This window comes from Cynoglossus semilaevis, chromosome 20, assembly GCF_000523025.1.
Source record: "Cynoglossus semilaevis isolate Cse_v1.0 chromosome 20, Cse_v1.0, whole genome shotgun sequence".
NCBI classification, from domain to species: domain Eukaryota; kingdom Metazoa; phylum Chordata; class Actinopteri; order Pleuronectiformes; family Cynoglossidae; genus Cynoglossus; species Cynoglossus semilaevis.
In genome coordinates this window covers 3,694,798-3,703,487 of record NC_024326.1, presented here as the reverse complement: position 1 = coordinate 3,703,487, position 8,690 = coordinate 3,694,798, and positions in this window count along the sequence as shown.

The window sequence follows — 8,690 nt, the reverse complement described above, 5'->3', positions numbered from 1 at the left end:
GTTCCAGGATAAAATTTCAGAGTCCAAACAGCAGGACTATCAGTAACTACTGAAGCTTTAATCATCGTCCTACAGGTAAGAGCTGAAGTGTGCCAGTCATCAGTCAATGTTTTCGCATCAGAAATGTAGTTAAAACAACACTGACTCCCGTTAAAAGATGAAAATCAGGTTTTAATAAGGTCTTGCAGTGAGAAAATGATCACTGTCTGATACGTTTAAAAAATACTAGTCTATGTTCATTTATGACAAAAATAAAATATTGTAGCCTGTTGGATTACAAGGAAAAGAATTTCCGTGAGTTGTGTTGATCAGAAATGTTGCACAATGACTTCAGACAGTCACACCTTTCACTTCCTCTGTGTTCCTCGGTTCAAGGAAGAGAGCACTTCTATTTTGCTATTTAAGTTTCTCAAGTTCGTAGTACAAAAAACACACTGTTTTCAGTTTAGATTTTATCTCAGATATCCAGAACTTATCGTAGTAATTGTGTTATTGCTGTGTATTCTTATTACTACATTAATATCCATTTGGAATGTGGTCGGCACAAATAACACGGTACATAATGAGGCTGAACATATTAAAATCAGGCAAATAAATGAGCGGAACAGTGTTAGTTTTAAACTAAAGGTCACAGAAATGAGTCTTCAGCCAAACAAAAACACAAACCCAGCTGTGTCATTAGTTTAATTTGGTGTTTTTCATTAGGCCCGCTGCTCTAAAAGCTTAATTCAAATGTTAGGATGTTATGATTGCATGTAAATGTGCAGTTAGTCAAACTGGAAAAGATGTCATTTCAGGAGAATGTTCAGCAGCAACTTTTAGATTATCCAAATTATTTCTTCTCGACTGAGGCAGACATTTTGAGATGCTGTTCCTCCCGTAGAGACATATTCACACTTGGCCTCTACTTCATGTCAACACACTCAAAGTTCTTGGCTCGTAGTCATATGGCAACATTTTGTTTGTGCCTTTTTCAATTACTTTTTTTGCATAGAAATTAATGAATATTACAATAGAAGGAAATCTCTGGTTGTGGGAGAAGCTTGGTGCAAGGACTGGACTAAAAATAACTGCCGGAGCAAACAGTAATTAATGATCGTCTGTGAAAAGACCACAGACACTGGAGGTTTATTCATTAAGACTAAATGAAAAAGAAAGAGTACAAAGCCTTTTCCAAGGTACAACATTAAAATGAGTGTGAAGCTTTTTCTGTAACCTTAATTTCACAGTATTAAATTGAGTATCAGACCCTGTGATGGGCTTGTAAAAGGTGGATCAATGTTTTTGCTTTAGATCATCCTGTCCTATTTAACTCTTTTTTAATTAGCGGGCAGAAAATTAGATTAAACATTCTACCAGAGATGTCTGTCCTGCTACGTCCAATACCATCCCAGTCTATCATATCATATTTAGTCCTCTCCTGTCTTATCTTATCTATTTTATGCTCCTGTTAATGAGTTCCTCTCCTCTTTGTCTGTGAAACACCAGACGTCCATAATATTTTGTGAAGCGTTCTTCTCTCACTTCACAAACCCTCCTTTGCTTTTTTTCTCCATCTGGTATTTCCCAGCTCCCCTTCACCCTACCCCAGCTCCCAGTATCTTCACCTCCCTCCACAGAGGTGAGCTCAGAGCCGGCGATGGGGTGAACTTGATGAAAAGCGGCGTTGTGAGCCATCCTCAGGTCTCTTTATATCTCACTGAATCCAGAAAGTTAACCGGCTGTGGCAGGCATCTGAACAGAAGGGAGGAGCCAGGCAGATTCTCTCCACTTAGGCTCTCTTCGTGATTGCATCGTAAATACGTGAGTTTAATTGGGCAAGCGGCCAGTGAACAGCTTGATTTTCATCCTGCATTTATCAAGGCTCAAACTGCAGGAGTTGCAGAGTGAGAGTCTGCGCTGAGCTTCATAAATCATCGATATCAGGAAGACGTGATGAGTCGATCCTACCGAGTGGGTAGGATGAGCGTTTTGTTCCACGTGAGGTGTTTCTTTATTGTTTGTTTCCTGTAATTAGAGGATCAGGAGTGATGAGGAGGAAAACACCTATTATTGAACCAATGGTTCTAAGCAGTCATTAGGCTTCCTGTCAGTCTTCAACACATGCAATTAATACAGAACTGGAGGACTGCTTAATGACTCTGCTATTCTCCTTAGTAACTAATAATCACTGTTAATTGAGTCCTACTGTTGTTTGTCATGGAGTGAAAACTTCAGCAGTTTCAACCCGTGCCTGTGGTTCAGTGGTTATGATTGGGTTTTTAATTGGAGGGTCGATGATCGTCAGTTCAAATTTGTTTGGTTTGTTGAGCAAACACCAAAACTGACGACACGTTTCTGTGTCTGATGTTATTCTGGCGTCTTCAGTGCAGATGGACAATACTTTCAGGAGATTAGTAGTAGTAACTAGTAAATAGTAACTAATATAAAGGAATATGTGGTTTACAATGGACGGATAGATAGAACATCTGAAGATTAATTCCAGAGTTTGCTAAAGTATTTTTGGTTCATGATGGTAAAAATAAGGCAGACTGCCTTTTCTTACCTGCCTTAATAAAGTGCCAAAACGATGGAATAATGACTTAAAAATCTAACTTTTTAAAAGGTCAAATTATTGAGCTTAGACATAAATAAATGCAACTTTTTCTTTAATAATCTGCAAGCATGAAAATGGTTGTTAACCAAACAAAATGTTAAAAAAGTCTGATTGTTCCTCTCATATCTAAACAGCTGTGAAACTAAAGTAGTGAAGAAGATTCAGTGGCCAAACCAGTGACCACATCATGTCATTCTACTATCAGACATGTTTTACAGGAACTACAAAAGGCAGTGTTTGTAAAAGATAAAGAGTCTAGTTGAGGAGCAAAGTATTTTGACTCTGTTTGCTTTCGAATGCCTCAGACGATCAGGCGGTATCATGAATTGTGCTCGTCTAAATGTTCTTTAGTCCACCTGTCAGAGAAGATAAATGCAATGACACACGTAAACTGTGCAAGGGAAGTAGATATCTGTTTGCCAAGGTGATCACACGCAAAAAAAAAAAAAAAGACACAGTCTGTGTGTATATATATATATATATATATATATATATATTAACTGTATGTCTTGTCTAGTGTTCAGGTGGCTTCTTAGTTCAAATGAAAACATTCTTAAATAAAAAAATTTTCACGTTCAGATATTCATTTACATGTGAGACTCACTTGTGGTTGTTTGCTCTGGACCGCCCTGTACTAATTGTTTCCTTCTGTTACTAGGTTGTGTGCACAGCCATTGCAAGTTTTATTGTGCTTAGTAGCTGCTGGCTGACTCCAGCTCCATGCTGTCTTTAGAGAAATGAGAGTCGTATTCTTCTTCCAACTCTTAGAAAAGAAACACACAATTTCCCAGACTCTCATTTTGCTCCCTCTGTGTTTGGGGAGGGGAGGGGAGGGGGGTAAGTCAAGAGGAATGTAGAAAGTCCCCACTGATTAAAAATTGGCTTTGAGAGAAAACATCACTGCAAGTTGACAACATCACTCTTTTAAAACCGAGAGCAAACATCTGTTCCTCACAAACTGGGAGTAAAAAAAACAAAACAATTTTAAACAAGTCATTGTGTAAGTATGCTGAGATTATTACAAAATTATACGTTGAAGGAGCACAGTGTAGCCTCACTGCTGGAAAGAGTAATTAGGTGTGCTGGCAAAAACCATATGCCTGTGCGCCAACCATGCAGTTTTTTTTTAGCTCTAGATGCAATACCTTATATAGACAAACGTCTTTCTCCATGGTGCCTGTTTTCAAAGCACTGCACCCAAACATGTACCAGGGCTGAATCACAGCTATGGTCTGTCCCTGGAGGGACTGCTTTTATTAGTGGACTATTTCTGGATACTTGTCAGATTCCACTACAGCAGCCCTTTAGTCACTTTTTATTAGCACACACTTTCAAAATGCCACAGTGTGCACGGTGTAGCGTTTGCGCTCGCCCATATTTTTCGGTGTGCCCCGGCAGAGCCGGCGGGTGGCTGTGATATGTAACGCCCTTTTGGAGCGTCCACTGATTCCGTCAGTAATGTCTGAGTCACTTCTCCGCCACCGTGGCAGTGTGATCGGTGATTCAGTGCCGACTCGCAGGTCTTTCCTGCAATTTGTTCAGCTACAGACTCAGGCTGGATAAAGGGATGTAGTGTCTGAGCCCCGGTCCTTATAGGTGAGCCAAAGTGAGAATATGGTTTCTGTGAGCCAGATGGCTGTGACACCCATTATAGCACAGGGTCAACACAGCATAATGATGAGAAAGGCTTCCTTGGAGGAAATGCGACACAGAGCAGGGTTGCTGCAGTGTAACTCAGTCACAAGTTACATTTGAAAAGGGAGGGGAAAAAAGTGCTATATATGGAAGCTCTATAACTATATAGTGTGCATCTAGGTGTAATGGTGTATGAATAAAAGACAGGTATAAAGCAGCCAGAGGTCATTTTTTTAAAATTACAGCAGATCTGAAAAAAATAGCATATGGTTCCAAGAATTTTTCAGCTCGGTTCATCATGTTTGTAGTGAGCGCAGTTTTAAGCGGCTCCATTGCACTACACTATTACATCAGTTCACTTTTGTATAAACTACTGTAAAGTAGTATTTCCTTCAAGGACAGTGCTGCTTCGCTGAGGTCATTAATCAACCCTGGCTCCAGGTGACTGGACTGTGCCTCAAGAGCAGCTGGGATACAGTCTCACAGTGTTGCTCTACACGCACTGCCAGTCATACAGCGCTCTCTGCACACACACACACACACACGGTTGCTCGCACATTCTACAATTCCTCTAAAGTCTTCCTGCAGACGCCCCCAGTCTTAGTGTCTTGATGATTACAAAAGACAGTAGTGTCAACATCACAGTAGATCAGAGTGCCAGACATCCAGGGGGCGGGAATATTTGGATTCGAGTAGAATTCATACTAAATGCCAGAGAGGATACTCTTGACAAAGGATTTTGTCAAGCTCCGCCCATGAATAACACACAGAAAAACATCACACAGAAAAACATCACACAAATATATTATTGTTGTAGAAGAAACATGTCTAATTTGAGAGAGTAGTAAATGATATAGACTCTTTTTTTACTTTATTTCATGGTAAAAAGCTTTAAAATAATGAATCTCTGTTAACAACAGGTTTCATGTCTCCGACTCCAGTGACTCAAGACAATGTTTCCATTAACTGTTGGTGAAACTTCCGACTGTGAAACTGCACTTCATGATGATTCGTCTGATTCATCAGCCACGATTAGGAAATGTCTCTTTTGCACAACGTCCCTGATTCTTAACTCCACCACATGGTGTAGTGTACAGCACAGTTGCCTGACTTTTTAAAATTAACAGTTTGTATCTGTGTTGGGATGAGAGCTTTTTGTTAGGATTTAAATGAGACATCTTTTACAGTAGATTTGTTTAACTGGAGAATCTAAATCTGATGGATGGCAGTGGTTCGTATCTTGTACATAATAAAGCCAGTTTCAAAGGGTGTCCATTTTTAATGACTAGTGAGCGTTAGGGCATGACTCAGAGTTGTGTCCAACACCTTTGACAGGTTTCATCTTCATTCCTTTGTCAAGTCTTGAGCTCTATTAGGTTTATATCTGTTCAGGTTTTTTAAATATCACTGTTTTTTAAATCAAATTAATTGACAATTTTTGGTCAAACTGTTAGAATAATTGAACATTTGTTCATTTTTTTTTATTTTGTGAAATTGAAAGAACATTTGGAAGTAACTAAATGGAGACCATGAAGAAAATACTTTATTTCCACAATTAATATTTTTTGATTTTTTCCTAGAACTGTGACTCATGTAAAATAGGAAAGTCCCATTTAAAAAACAAATTATCTGACTAAGTAAATAAGCAGAACTATATATGCCAATGTGGCAAACAGTAACATTGAGGTCCGTTTATTAGCACTTCCTGTTTACTCAACACTGTGATCATGCATTAGCTGTTACTCCTGTGACTCTCCCTTCGAGTGCACTTTAACCCATCGAGGACTCTTTTCTTTTAGGATGAAGTCTGCTATTTCACGTCAGCAGAGTGTTCTTCTCTTTATTCCTACTTGAACTTTGCTTGAGTGAACTGAAAGAGCGTTGACCCTTCTGCCTTTGGCACTTTGTGAGTGCGTGTGCGTTCTCTTTTATTTTACTAGCCCTTTGGGTTTTCCAGTAGTAACTCATTTTTAAAGGATGGAGTAAGAACCAAAGCCGTAACTAACTCACTGTAACAAATCTAGCTTGTTCTGGATTTTGTCGAACCCTCTAATGAATTTCTCATGTTATTTATTTGCTGCGTTTTATAAATATTATTTTTTCTCTCTGTTCACTTTGGCCCCTGTTCTCCTGTGTCTGCCTGACATCACTGTGCGCTGACATGAGTGAAGTAAACCAACCACAAGAATCTACATTGAGCTCTACAGGAAACACATAAGCACAGACAGAGGGCCCATTCTTACACAGAGTGGGCAGGGTGCTGTGACGCTGTGACCAAAACACACACTGTGTAACAGACCGAGGGGAGGAGGAGAAAAAGAGGTGGGGGAGCAGGAGTGGGAGGAGGGCAGGAAACAAGGGTAGTGAGGGAAACAGGAACGGAAAGTGAAGACTTGTCAAGATGTTTGGGTGAAGGGGACGAGCGCACGGCTCAGGAGCCAGACACCAAAACAGAAACAGCAGAAGTTTGAGTAGCTGACTGGATTAGACATGAGAGGAGACCTGACCTGCAACATCACAAGTGCCTGCAGGGTAAGGACTAACTTTCACAGAGATCTTTAATGCCAGAAAGTTAAACCACTTAAAACTGTAGTGACTACCTAATAGTGATGACTGTGGTGTGATATCACTCACTCTGTGAACGTCTAGTTATGACAGAGGGTGGTGGTCATAGAATTCTTGAAATGTTATAGAGTTAGTACTGTAGTAGTACTATGTGTCAGTGTACATTTGAGCTCAACTTTTTTGGCTCTTGTATAAAAACTTTATATTCCACTGTATTTCTGGATGTAGCTGTGTGTTAATCTGAAGTTTGACACTAGCAGCTGTGACATCTCCATTTGGTGCATAACTTCCTGTTGCTCTGTTCAGTGGAGCTCATCATCTTATCATTACCGGCACATATTAGCCTCAGTTACTGATAAATGTGAAGTTGAACTTGTCCTCCTACTGCCCTGACAGTAGGAATGTTTGTGTGAGTCAGTCAGGACTGAACACGTCTGAACTGTGACGGACTTGCACTTTTCAGCTCAATTTAAAGAACCGCAATCCTCCCAATTATATCCAACAAGGTGAAACAGTCAAAAGGAGTAGTGTAAGATGTTGAAATGTGACCAAACAAACTTGTGTCTTACTGAACAAGCACCCCTGCCTGATGGTCTGCTCTGAACATGTGCTGGGGGCAAGTCATTAAAGATTTCTGCCATGCCTTCTGTTTCAACTTTGTATTTTAGGTCACAAATGTCCCTGAAAAGCAGCAGGAGATCATTGAGTGCAATCATAACATTTTTTTCACTTCCTGGCTTTGTGTGGCCCAGAAATGGCCTTTTCCTGCAAATGAATGGCTCCAGGAGAGCACAATGTCTCGAGAAAGTAAAGTACCCAGTGAGAGTCTTTGAAATGCATCAGCGTAGGACATATGAAGGGAGGAAATATTTTGACCGCTTGAGCGCTATTTTGAGTGTAGCGGGAAACCACGTATATAAAATATGTCATTCATCTAAGCATTATGTCTTGATGACAAAGGCTTGTTGTTCTTTGCTGTTTACAAAAAAAATGATATTTAGACAAATGTACAGGTGTGATCTTATGGAGGAGATTGTTATTGAGGAGTTAATGCACTTTTTGTGACTACGTATGTTATGTGGAAGTGATTCGACAAGAATATTTAGCATTGAAATTATTTCATTTCACAGGAATCGCAGCTCTGTGCCTCCCTCTGACAATAACCTCTGTTTAGTGACTGTGGGTGTGTTTTTCTGATGTAAGAAACACCAAAGACAACATACAGTACTCAAATATGAAAGAAAAGTAACTAAAAAAACAGTGAAGTCATCAACAGTGATGTGTAACTTCCTGTGGGGTTTTTGTTGCAGTGAAAAGAAATATATTCTGCCCGGAGAGGATTTTTATTTAGCATCTTTATCTTTCAGTTCTAAAAATGAAATGTAATTCTGCAAGTTATCACTAAGAAACGCTGGTCAACTTCCTCTCAGACTAAACGTACTTTTAGGTTTCACACAGTTACACCCGTTAATGGCAAAGAAACTTCAGTAACAGAATAAATTACAGGGAAGTAAACATGACAACAGTTTTTTTTTTTATTTATTTTCTCTGAGCTGAGAACTAAAAGGAACTTCACCTGCTTCCTTTTCTCTCACCCAGCACCAGTCATCCTCTGGCAAAAAATTACAGAAGCAATGCAGCGACTCGTTGCGTTGCAACATTTGAAGCAATGTAACAGCGCAGTTGGGCCACAGCTGAGGTTTCTGCAGAAACACCACAGTGCCTGTTTGTGCATTGTGACATCATCCAAAACTTGATACACAGCAAGAAATACAGATTCTCCCTCTTGAAACAGAAATTCAGGATTCTCTCAGTAATTTATTTATTTACTTATGTTTAATGACAGTGAATGGCAACAGAGAAGTTACTGTTTCAACTATTATTTTAACTTGAA